The sequence below is a fragment of the Manacus candei genome, unplaced genomic scaffold, assembly GCF_025592945.1.
Source record: "Manacus candei isolate 608988 ecotype Guabito, Panama unplaced genomic scaffold, ASM2559294v1 h1tg000028l, whole genome shotgun sequence".
NCBI classification, from domain to species: domain Eukaryota; kingdom Metazoa; phylum Chordata; class Aves; order Passeriformes; family Pipridae; genus Manacus; species Manacus candei.
In genome coordinates this window covers 22,896,747-22,909,130 of record NW_026138076.1, presented here as the reverse complement: position 1 = coordinate 22,909,130, position 12,384 = coordinate 22,896,747, and positions in this window count along the sequence as shown.

Sequence of the window (12,384 nt, the reverse complement as noted above, 5' to 3'; positions counted from 1 at the left end):
TCTGGAGACACTGAATGTACAATGGTGGAAAATAACGAAGTCACACTATACTTTTGATTTTAAACCAGTTCTTCTCTGGGGCATCACACAATTGTACCATGGATTTTCACACCTGAGTAGATTACCAATGAGAAGGAGAAGCTTAAAAAGGGGATTCTAGTTGATTTACTCATTTTTAAACTTCCCTGCCATCAGCTAAGTAACTAATATTCCCTAGCAATATTTCCTGTAATATCAGAGTCACAATTTCCATTACTTAGATTCTGTCAATCTCAGCATATGTTTTCATTTGATGTTTTTCAGATATTTCTTCTAGGTATTACATTGGAAACCTTGAAACTTGATCACGCATTGAAACTTTGGGATGCTGAGATTAGGCTGAAGTTCCACAACGCCCATCATTGTCACTGCTGTGGGAGGCCAATATGTACCAGCTGTGAATCTGTGTTCTGTGCAGCCAAGCAGGAACTTGCTGGCATATTTGGAGGCAATAGCTCACATTCATTTTTCATATACCAACAATGGAATTTCTACCTCTTTGTAATGTATATGCCCATAATGATTTGTTTACAGTGAGATTTCAAAGAGGCAACACAAAGAGACAAAATGGGAAATAGCTGTGTGGAGATGACAGGCCTTTGCCGTACAATCTTGCAGCTCTCATCAGTGTTGAAGTTCGGGGAATGTATCTCACTTATTTCCTGTGTCATATTTTCCCAAAGAATATTCTTCTCTTTAGAAAATTTCGGATCAAAATAACCAAAAGATAAAAATTGAATTGTGCAAACATTTCCTTTTACAGCTTTTTTACTCCCTCAAAGTCTTTAATATTTGAAAACCTTGCTTTGAAAAGCAAAAAACCAACCAAACAAAAAGCTACAAAAACCCTTGGAACTTGGATTCAGAGTATGTGTGAAAATCTAAGCATAAAATTAAGAACTATGTGAATGCCTTAAATAGCCTTTAATTATTCTTTGATGACCAAAACTAAAACAGAATCTGGATATCTATGCTGTTACTGTCAAGACTACGTTACTGTGTTTCCACCTTGAAATTATGTGAAGTGAGAAATGTTTTGTGGTTCAAACCACTCCTCCTGCTGTGCAGCATCCTCTGTTAGAGAGATGGGACAAATACAATTTGACTGATGAGTTTATCATCTTCTGTATCACCTTAATCTAACACGTTTTATGAGTCAGCAAATCCAGGTATTTAGGCATCTGTTTGGCCCTTTTCCTAGGTGTCCTTAGAGAGGAGGAGAGACTAAATAGCTGCTGAACTGACTGTCCTCCTTCCACTGTGTTTAAAAAAGGATAACAGCTTGAGTCCTTTTTCCACTCTGGTTTTAAAAGCATTGAATTCAGCAGAATCACTCTGGATTACAAATGTCATCCTTGGGAGTAGAAAATGACCTTGTGTCCCTTTTCTTTCCACCACATAGTTCCTCTTTCCAGCTTTCCCATGTTGAGCAAGGGCAGTTTGGCATGTGCTACCACTGCACATTTCCCTCCCAATTATCCGTTTCCTCTCCTGTGTGCATTTTTGGCATTATGTGTTGTGTTCGGAAACCTACATACCTGAAACATTTGGAAGCACTGAATTCTGGACACATCTGGTTATTAGATTTGAGATGGTTAGCCCTTCTGTGAATAAAACCTTCACACTGCCATAGGAAATTCCACTAAGTTTTTGCCCTCTGTATTAAAATTTTGCCTCCCATATTTTACTGCTTTATTTATTAACAAAGAAATTTTATATTAACCATGAAAAACACTGCAGAAGGTTATATGAAGGATGTAATTTTTAGGACAAGCTTGTAAAATCCTCTTCTTCCAGATGAGGATATACATCCCTCACAGCTAAATTCAGTGGTAAAGTTTGCCATCCACTGTGGTGAATGTTCAGTGACAGGCAATGGCCTTTGGGAAATAGTTCTGTAGATGAATAGAAATAACTTTTTTCTGTATATTTTTGCTCTGAAAATTTGTGTGTGGCCATATGATCAGTAAACACTTTCTTGTAAATTTGTAGTGTGAGCAGCTTGAGAAACCTCTTGTTTGACTTCAGCCTGCTGATGTTTGACATTAAACTAGCTTAAATGTTAGTGCCTGCCTATGACAAGCTGTGAATTTATGGATGGGAAAAGTTTAAGGATAGCGATAGAATGGGGAAAACAGTCCACAGGAGGGGATGGAAGAGGTGTACTAAAACCTCTCACTAGTTCTGTATCTGTAGATTATTACATTTAAGACTTAATTCAGCAAGATACTTAGTACTTGCTTCACTTTTGTACCTGAGTCCCTGTCCCAGTGAAGAGAATGGGAATATTTACACAGTTGGCGGTATGTACAGGTATCAGTATCTTGCTGAATTAGTATTCAACATATTTAGGAAAAAAAAAGGAATTATAATCACCCTGGAACTCTATCTACACCTGCTACCTTTTCTCTTGGCATAATGCTCAACAGCTGCGCTAACAAGAGACTTTTTCAGCCCTAATTGTCCTTCACCTCCCTCCCTGATGGAAGGGACCAATCTGCTGACAGAGCCAATGTAGTGTTTCATTTAAAATGGCATTGGTTAGCTTGAACAGAGGGTTTTTGCTAACTTGACTCTTTAAGACTAAAATTAATTAGGGTGCTAGCTAGCTTCCACCCCCTAGGTCAGCTGCTTATGGAGTGCGTGCGTGTTTGTATCATGTAAGTAATATATGTAGGTCAATAACAATTCAAGACTGAATTTGATAACGGGTATATTTTCAATATTAATTGTAATAACAATAAATAAAAGTGTGTACCATAGTGGCCAAACTATGAGACACTGAAAAAACACAGCTGTAGCCAGTTCTCATAACACTTGGTATTTGTAACTGATATTGGGGCTTAAAGGAGTTTTTCAGTTCCATAATGGGGAAGATGGATTTTGATAGCAAAGGCATGTTTTTGAGAGGCCATTTCCTTTTCTGGTCAAAGTAAGGTTTCTTTCCTGTTCTTTCTTTCCAGTGGAGAGCCAGTGTCTCTCTCAGGTGCACTGGCAGATGGGGCGAGCGTGAAACCATTTTTTTTCTCTTTTGCAGTCAGCATTCACTGCAGCACCCTGTGGCCCAGGGAAGGAATAGATGGAAAGTTAGACTGCTCAGTGCCAAAGTGGCCTCCTGGAGAACCTGGTGGCCAGAGCCTCTCACATACATAGTCAGGGCATTTACTTGTTCCTTTGTAGCTTTCACTGTGTTATAAGTTAACCTTTGCATTCTGGACCTGAGTCAGTTTGTGTCTTGAAAGAACTCTTCCAGAAAAGGTAAATCTTACCATAAAGATTGGGGAAATGCACTTCAGAAGTCTAGCTTTAAAAGCTCAGAGTTTTAAATCTGAGTGAGACTGGTATGTTCAAATGCATGATGGGGCATTGCTCAGCACTCAGTGTTGCAAGAATTCAAGATGGTGAAGCTCCACTTTTACAAGCACCCAAATGTCTCCTGTTCTTGACTTGGATGTGCTGTACCTCTGGCAGTGTTCACACCTGGGGAATTCAAAGACTCTTACCAAGTAACGCAGGGAAGGATAGTGCTCAAGGGTGGGATATGTAGCTGCTAACAGTACACATATGGTGGTGTGCTGGGGAAAACCCCAGTCTCCCAAACCATCTTTCTTGGAAGAAGATTAGGAAACTCCTATGCATATGCCTGGGGCAAGTGGCTCATGGCTTGGGGAGCATGGTAGGAGCACCCTGCAACTATGTTGTGGAGCAGTCTCTTGCCTGCACAAAGTGGACTGTGTCTCCTGCCACCCAGGGACTTGTCAATGCAGCTTAGCCACTGTCCATGTGTCAATAACAATTTAATTACTTATAGAAAATGGCATGAAAGAGACTGGAATTGGTCCTCTCTCCTTGACCCAGTACTGTCAGGGATGAGGGCCTGCATCCCCTCCAGGAGGAGGACCACTGAATCTAAAGCACCCTTTGCTGCTTGAGAACAGCTGAAATTCCTAAAACTGAGTGTATGTACCTTTCAAAGGCACAGACTAAGATTCTGCAAGTGGCTGCTTCTAGAGTAGTGCTCTCTTTATGGTGCTGAATCTCGGTAACACCAGTCATGTTTCTTGAGATTGAGTAGCCTGGAGGAAATCTGTGCTGCTGCAAGATAAAATACATTGAGGAAAGCCAACTAAGGGGAAAATTCAGCTGCTTTATGTGATGTAATTCTGTTTCCCGGGACTTACAATATACACTGCATACACTAGATGGCAATGTAATACCTGCATAGAGAGGTTACCACTAAATTCAATGAAAAGTACTTTCAGGTAGGCACTATGGACTCTTTCAAAGTAATAACTTTAACTCTTTTACAGTAAATAATCTAACACAAGGGAAAAACACAGGACAAATTCAGAACAGTAGAGGACCACTGAATTTGATTATTGCTCTTTCTAATTTGTTTAATAACTTACATATATATTTGTCACATAGTTTAATAATTGTTTCATACGGTAAAGTCTGTTAGTATGTAGTTTCATGACCTTTGTTATGTTTTCGCCTCCTATCCCTGTTTGACCCTAGCTCAAATAGCTTTGAAATATCCTTCCCGTATATTCCCTTTAGAATACTTTAGACATTACAGATGTTCCCTTTTCATTTCCTCTTTTTTTCCGATGAGCAAAAGCCTGTATAATAGTTTGGTAATGTTTCTGGGACACAAGGAAGCTCTGTTGCATGTATATCTCAGGTCCACCTCTTTCTCAGGCTTTGCTGTGCCTTTTTGGATTTAGCCCAGGCATAGATAAGCCTGAGATATCTGATTTAACATATACTGTACTGTATTTTTTCATATATTTAAGTGATTGTCTCATTCATCTAGAACCAGTACTGAATCTTCAGTAAGGTTTTGTAATATAATGAGAAGCTTTTTCTCTACTGTGTTGGCTTTTTTAAAAAAAAATATTACTATTTATTTGTTTCAGATACTATTTAAATGAAATTTAAGGGAGAACTGCTGTCCTGAGCTCAAAGCAGAAATTCTAGTTGACTGTTTTGTAGTGTTGCTGTCATTAAGAATCAAACAGGGAAATTGGTGTGTTGCAACTTTTAAATGATAAGAAAAAAGTTAATATTGCAAGTATAACATTTTGAAATTTCCATGTAAATTCATATTCAATTCATCCCCTTTACACTTTGGTTTGTTGTGCAATCAGAATGAAATGCTCCTCAGTGAAATTCTTCTTGAAAGATTAGTGGGACACTCTAGTTATGAAGAGCTGCTGTAACACAAGGCAATAATCAGTAATTACACATGTCCCTCAAGAATCCACCCTGTCAGATATCAGTCTACACCCCATATAGCTACTCAGCTTTTTTTCTCAGATGTTAATTTTCTATCTCAATTAATCTTCTGGTATTTTCCCCACTAGAGCAGTCTCTCTCTCTCTCTGCTTATTATTTCCATCCTGTCCACTCATCTGCTTTTTTTAGCTGCCTTTTCCTTCCTCCTCCTTCACTGTATAGAACCTACAGGGAACAGGAAGTTATACATTGGCTTAAAGGGAATTAACAGAAATATTTAGATTTTTTTTTTTATCCTGTTATGGCCTGCTTTGGTATTACTCTTTCTTTATACCTATGCTCTGACCCTGTCATAAGATCAGTTGATTTTTTTTGTCTTCTCAACACAGTGACTGAATGTAATCATACACATTAAAAATACAAGAATGTAAATCACTGCATTTCATGCAAGACTAAATGTTGTCGTATATTTACCCTGACTGTACCTGTCATATCATCATAGAATATATAATAGAATATCTGAGGTTGGAAGGGACCTTAAAGATCACTAGTTCCAACCCCCCTGCCATGGATGGGGACACCTTTCACTAGACCAGGTTGGTTAAAGCCACATCCAATGTGGAGTTGAACACTTTCAGGGGTGGGAAATCTTCCTTCTTGTTGTCTAACGTGATGTGCTTTCTGTGCTATGTTTTCTTCCTTAGTCTCTTTTCTAGCAAGGAACTGTTCTTGCAGTTGAGGTCAACAGTGGACCTATCCCTTGAACACAGACCTCTATTACAAACCAGCATGTGTTTGTGTTGTGCTGCAGAATTGCTAGCCTCAGGGCTTTCTTCTAAGGTGAAACTGAAAGCCAAAGTGAAAACTGAATTAATTCATTAATTTACCAAAAATGCTTTCCCTAACCTGGTAGTAGGCATTAGATAAAAGTCAGTTGAAAATTCTCCGTGAAATCCTTTTGGGGCTTTTGATTACTGAAGGGACCACAGGACAAATTCTGCCATTCCTAATGCCACGTATACCATGGGGAATCTTGCACTGCAGACATTTTATCATTGTCATATTGTCAGCAAGTTAAAAATGTTAATTTTTAAAGCCTAAAATATAAAAATAGCTGTGTTTTAGCCACAGCTGTTTAGAAAAATGTTTTTTAGCATCTGTTGTTTAATTTATATTTTGATTTGATGCTTTGTCACAAAGACATTTTTCCTTTTGGCTTCTGACTGAAAGATTCCTTTGAGGTACAAAGTTAGCAGCCTTGGGTGAAATATGTCTTTACACCTGCATAAGCAAGAGATTAATATATTAAATGGATTAATTTTAACCAATCAAATTTTTTACACAAATGAAGAGCAGTCTTCCTTTGAGTGTAGAAAAGCAAGGCGACCTGTGCAGACATATTGTTTCACTGTATAATTTTGGGGCTATAGTCTTGTGTCATCAGAATATTCTATGTCAGATAATGTCCTTGCTTTAAAAGGTATTACACATTTCCAGATATTGGAAAAAAGCAGAAGGCATTCCATATGTTATTTTTTTTTTAATATATAACAAGTGTATATTAGGTAAGAAGTAAAAGGTCAGTGTAATTGGTTTAGCCTCAAGACATAGGTCTTGAGGCTAAATTATAAGTAATTTTCACAGTTCTCACTGGCAAATTCTGCAGAATGGCTGTTATAAGAGGTAAAAAAAAAAAAAAAAAGCTCCCCTGGTAAAGTGATTTGATTCCAGAATTACTGACTTACTGAGATAAAAATGTAAACTTGAACATGTCCCTCTTTGATCACAAATTCCCCAAGATAAATCAAAATTAAGAAGTATCTAATAAGTCATGGATGAATGAAACGTTAACTGTTTTGCAGTGGAATGTCAGGCCATCTCTGTGGCAGTTGCAGAATCTCAGCCCATTAGTGCTTTGCAACTTCCAGCTGAAATTTTGTTTTCATTTTGTTGCTACTTACAGTTTGTTGTATGAAACATAACAAATCTGATGAGAATTGTCTCTTTCTTTGCTTTGTTGTAAGTTAGATGGTCAGACTATGGTGACGATTGCAGTAGCATGTATTGGTTTTCTGTTGGATTTACACTGGTCCATCAAGTGTTAGGGTTGGTTGGTGATGTAGTTTCCTTCAAGTTCAAAGCCTTCCCCATAAAGGTTTTTTTTTTAATTGAGGTTCTATATCCTAAAAGGAAAATAGTTGTAGAGATAATTCTCACTGCAAATCTTTTGCATCTGCTAGTTATAATGTTCAGACTGGACAGCTTTGGTATCTGACTTTCTGTTTTCTAGGTAAAAATGCATTAACTGTGGAGTGAGTTAAAAGCTTATTTTGACCAATTTAGAAAGAAATGCCCACAGTGCTTATGGTGCTCAGCAAAGCTCTTATGCTGAGCAGGCACAGCGGCTGACTGAAATTCCCAGTGAGATAAGCGATATGGCTATTACCTCGCAAAAAAGACATGTCCGAAAAAATCTAAGTAGTAATAATTTTCACCTTCACATTTCCAGTAATATGACCTACATGTTTTGGAAAACATCCTGCAACCTTTTGTTGAGCAATTATTTCTTTAAGCATTTGTGTTTGCCTTGATGTCATGGCTTATTCAGAGGGCCTGCTTTGTGAATGAGCTCATCAACAGCTATGGTATCTGGAAGCCAGACTTCCATTAAATGTGCCTCAGGATACCATGTGGGCAGTGAAGAGGTATGGGGTTTTTTGAAACTTTTAGCAAAATGATTCTTAAAAAAATCCCGCCTCATTGAGCTGATGGTAACTATTATGTTCTCAAGTTGAACGAGGCATTCAGAATTATCTTAAAAATCTCATTGAGAATCTTTGATCTTCATACCCTAAACACTGGAGAGGAGAGAATGAAACAAAACAAATCAAAAAAACCAGAAAAGCAGTGCCCACCAACACAGAGAAAATATGTTTCTTTTTCTTCAATATACAAATACATGGTTCTTTTTTTTTAAGCATAAAATTTCTTTAGTATTTTTGTATATGTACTACACTCATACTTTAAAAAAAATAAAAAAGTTATTGAAAGTACATCATACCTATGTTACATGCTGAATTCCCTCTCCCTCCTTCTAAGCAATGGTTGCATTTATGCTACGCATAAAGCTAACCTGGCCTTTTCATGAAAAGGCACAGCATGTTTGCAAGTCTTTCAATGGAAAGAAATTAATATAAAGAAAAAGGATTAGAGATGGTAAACAATAAAATATTAAATGTTGATAAAATTGTTGTAGGATGTATGAATTAGGTGAAAAGAGCTTTTTTTCCTTTTTTTTCTTTTTAATCTCTCCTCTCTAAGAAGACACATTTTTTGTTTTCTGGTAACTGAAATATCTGTATGATTATGAAAAGTTTTAGAACAAGAGGAGATAATTTGATAATTTGCGTATTTGTAAAGCTCTAGGTAATCAAATTGCTCTCCTTTCAATCTGGTGAAGGAAGAGTAGTGAATTCTTCAAACATTTCTCATTGCATTTGCGCACTCCTTTCTGGTATCTTCTACAGATTCATTGCAATAATTAGACAGATGTGAAAGAAGCAGTTGCTGTTGCAACCAGCTACTGTTGAGGAATGAAACGAACAGCTGGGGAAGATGAAATAATGGAGGGCACTTGGGAAGGGAGCTCAGTTTCAAAAGAAGTTCCTGGTGGGTGGTAAGGTAGTGATGTTGCCAGCTCGAGGAGAAGGAAAAAAAGACAATATGGGGTTAGATTGGCGATGGTGTATTGATGTGGGAAGGATAAAGCTTTGGAGAAATTTGGGAAGGGAACAACAAAGTTACTGGGTTAAGGGTGGAGGAGGCAGTAGCTGAGAAGGGAAATTGGAGAATGAGCAGCTTTTCAAGGCCTAGAGAGAACTTGGAAACTTAGACCAACAACAAATTCAAGATTAGTGGCAGGTACTGTAAGCACAGCAGTGATAAGATCACGAAGGGAGGAAGGCAGCATTTTATGCTCATTCTGTGTGCTGAGCTCATGCTGGTTTGTGAAAAAAAGCATGGTATGGCGCCGAGGGTCTGGGGATGGGAAGGTGTCAGCTGCTGTTGCCCCGATCCCCCAAAAACTACAGTAACAATTTTAGCTAATAACTCCTGTGGAGGACAAGACCGTGTGCAGCACAGAAGCTCGGACGGAAGACAAGGTGGCATAGCCCCTGGGTGGCAGCATGCAGAGCTGCCTAATTCAAGCAAACACATCTTCAGAGCGATCTTGTTTGCACTTCACCTGGTTTCTGACTCTGCTTGAGGCTATATCCTATTGAACTTGAAAGGTGTAAGGCAGAAAGAAGTGGAAAATCTCCAATCCAGAGTGCTGAGAGAGCGATTACAGGAAGCGGTTAATGGGAGCACAAGGTCTAGTGATTAAAAAGCTTACTGCAGCCTCAAGTCTTTGATCTTACCACGGTGCTTGTCCCATCGATCATTACAATTTATTGCCCTATCTATGCACATTTGCTCTTTGTGAGACTATTTGCACAATCCATCCTCATTAGATAATCAGGTGATTTACTCCCTGTCTACACAAAACCAATTCACAATGGGCGATGCCATTGATGTGCAAGTGGGGTTTATTCAATTCAGTTGACACTGAAGTAAATTGCATTGCCCTAAACTCACAGGTTTATAGTATGTATGTGCTCGCAAATGTGGATTAAGGGGTTGGCAGAACAAAAATTACACGGATGTTGATCACTGTACAGAACAAACCTTCAAAACAGAAAGAAATTTACATAAGAAATATTCCAAGTACTATTTTGCAGCATGGTGACCCAAAATAAAACTTAACTCTGAAGTAGATTTTTCCGTGGTTTAAAAACATCTAAATCTGAATCTTTTTAAATTGTAAAAAAAGAAAAAGGGAGGGTGGAGGGGGAGGGAAACCAAGAAATTTAACATTTAGAGTACTGGCTTTTCTCCCCCCAGCTTATAAATAGGGAAGAAAATACCTAATAATATATTCTTTATCTATGAAATATTTATTTGGATAAAATAACACAGTAAAAACATGTTTCCCAGTCTCTGTACCCATAAAATAACTTGAACACTACTAACATACTTTTAAATTTCCCAAGAGCTTAAACTGCTATTCAATTTTAAACATTTTGATTACTGAAAAGAATCCAGTGTCTAAGAGAAGGTTGAAAAGAAGAATTGCTAAAGAAGTTAGGATAAGGAAATGAAAAAAAAAACAAACAACCTACCAACCCAGAATAACACACGTAGCCACATCAGGGCATGGGGGTGTCTGTGAAAGCACTAATATCTCTTTTCTGTCTCTGTTCTTCTTGTGCTGCTCAGGAGAAAATTTTCTTTTCTGTATTTGTGGATGGTGATTCAGTACTTTGCTCTTTCCTCTATCTCCTGGAAATTGAAAAGAATCTCTTTTTCTCTTTTTGTGGATACTACTGCTTAAACTTTGAGCTCTGGTTCAAGTGCTTTAGAACTACTTTGCTTCTTTTGAGTCTTTAGATGAAGAAGCAATAGTGATGTCATTTGTCACCTGATTAAAAATAAGTATGGTACACTGAAAGCAATATGGTTGAAGGGTGATTTCTTTGATGCATCTGTTCAGGTTACTTTACCAGAGACCCCAGCAACCTGGTGCTGATGTTGGATTGGATTAAGTTGATTGATATTGTATTTGAGAATTAACGATAAAGGTGTAAAAATCAGCTCCAGTGGTACTATTATGAAATATTTTATGTCATTGCCTCTCTCAGGCAGTATCCTAATTTATAAAAGCAGTGAGTGAGCTATGGGCATTTAGCAGTTGTATTCTGAACTGTGTGTGTTTGGCTAGATTTTGAATAGACACACAACGTTCTGCTATTTACATAGTACTATAGCTGCTCAGGCCTCTTTTTTTTTCCCAAGAAAAATGTGTGTGTGGGGGGGAAACTACATGTTAGAAATTGCCAGTAGAAGCCTGGCTTTCACAGAACAGTCTCCAGTAGGAGACGATAAATTTTCTGATAATGGCATCACACTTAGTTTCTATAGACAGCAAATTCAAAGAATGCCAGAGTAAATATTGAGCCATACAATATGTCTCTTGGGATAGACATCAGTTTGAATCCTGAATGATGTATCACTCTAATAAAGTCAAAGTCAGATGGAACTGAATAAAGGATGTTCTTCACCTGCTGCTTGGCCTGTCACACATTTTGGAGATGGAGTAGTGGATTACATTCACACAACTAATGAAAGGTCTTAACAAATGAAAAAATATGCTAAAGAGACAGAGCAATGGGTCTTCCTTCAATAAGGAACCAACTGTTCCCAAAGTGTCTTTTTTTCTTGTCCCTTCCCCCCATGATTAATCCGTATTTGAGACTGTTGACTATAGTGATCATTCCCAAATGATCGTCTTTGCTTCTGCTCTGCTTAGTCACTATTATTCTAAAGCTGATTTCTGTGCTTGCTAAGGTAGTTTCACTTGTTCTGCTTGTCCTAGTCGGTGTTTTTAGAAGACACATCTTTAATTAAACTCAAGAGGAATTAAACCAAAAATTACAGGAAGGGTTTTAGCACAAGAAATGAAGAACCACTAAAGCTTAAATGTTGAAGCATTTTGGTAAAAATAATATAGTATATTCATGACATTTGCTATGAAGAAGAGATTGGAATTCAACAAGCTGAACAAAGGCACACATTTAACACTTGAGTATAAGAACATTTTAGAAATAAATGTACAGAGTGGTGATTTTCCAAGTGGGACTGGAAGTTAAATTAAAATCAAATCAAGATGCATGAAAAGGTATTGCATACCATTTTGGTCTGGTGTTCTGTAGTACAGTGACATTATTTTGGCAATATGAAAAGTAGCACTCTTATAAGGGAGTTGACACTGTCCTACTAATTTCAGCCACAGGGCTACAACAACATAACTGGTGAAGAAAGATGAATATGATTGATTGGATAGAGTGCATGGATTAATAGGTGTTAGAGCAGAGAAAAAGTGTGCAATGAAGAGAAACGGGGCATGAGAGGAGAAGGAAAACAGGTGTTGTGGCTTACTAGAAGGTTTAAAGAATTTGGCACAGAGCATGATCCCCTACTTACTGAAGCTGATGGCAAAGCTCCCAT